Below are 819 nucleotides of genomic sequence, written 5' to 3' on the forward strand. Positions count from 1 at the left end.
TCTTCTGAGTTGTCCCATTATTCACAGGATTCCTTTCAGAAGTGCACATGAATTGGTTATTTGCAACCATTTCAATGAGTTCCTGGGCTTCTTCAGGTGTCTTCTTTAGATGAAGAGATCCACCAGCAGAGTTGTCTAATGACATCTTGGACAGTTCAGACAGACCATCATAAAATATGCATATGATGCTCCATTCTGAAAGCATGCCAGAAGGACACCTTCTGATCTATTGCTTGTATCTTTCCCAAGCTTCATAGAGGGATTCACCTTCCTTCTGTCTGAAGGTCTGGACTTTCACTCTAAGCTTACTCAATTTTTGAGGTTGAAAGAAATTTGCCAAGAAGGAATTGACTAGCTTCTCCCAAGAGTTCAGGCTTTCTTTAGGTTGTGAGTCCAACCATGTCCTAGCTCTCTCTCTTACAGCAAAAGGGAAGAGCATAAGTCTGTAGACCTCAGGGTCAACCCCATGGGTCTTAACAGTGTCACAGATTTGCGAAAATTCAGCTAAAAACTGATGAGGATCTTCCAATAGAAGTCCATGATACTTGCAATTCTGCTGCATTAGAGAAACTAATTGAGGCTTAAGCTCAAAGTTGTTTGCTCCAATTGCAGGAATTGAGATGCTCCTTCCACAGAAGTCAGAAGAAGGTGCAATGAAGTCACTAAGCATCTTCCTTGCATTGTTGGCATTGTTGTTATTTTCGGCTTCCATGTCTTCTTCTTTTTCGAAAATTTCTATTAGGTCCTCTCCAGAGAGTTGTGCTTTAGCTTCTCTTAGCTTTCTCTTCAAGGTCCTTTCAGGTTCAGGATCAGCTTCAA

The 819-nt window shown here is 41.4% G+C and overlaps 1 non-coding gene across 1 annotated transcript; it reads left to right on the plus strand.

The window, feature by feature from the left end:
• The first annotated feature begins 203 nt into the window (after positions 1-203).
• LOC112780520 (small nucleolar RNA R71) lies at positions 204-307 on the plus strand. Its single transcript, XR_003191351.1, has one exon. It is a non-coding gene; the product is annotated as a small nucleolar RNA R71 (small nucleolar RNA).
• The last annotated feature ends 512 nt before the right edge of the window (positions 308-819 follow it).

The sequence above is a fragment of the Arachis hypogaea genome, chromosome 19 (assembly GCF_003086295.3).
Source record: "Arachis hypogaea cultivar Tifrunner chromosome 19, arahy.Tifrunner.gnm2.J5K5, whole genome shotgun sequence".
NCBI lineage: Eukaryota > Viridiplantae > Streptophyta > Magnoliopsida > Fabales > Fabaceae > Arachis > Arachis hypogaea.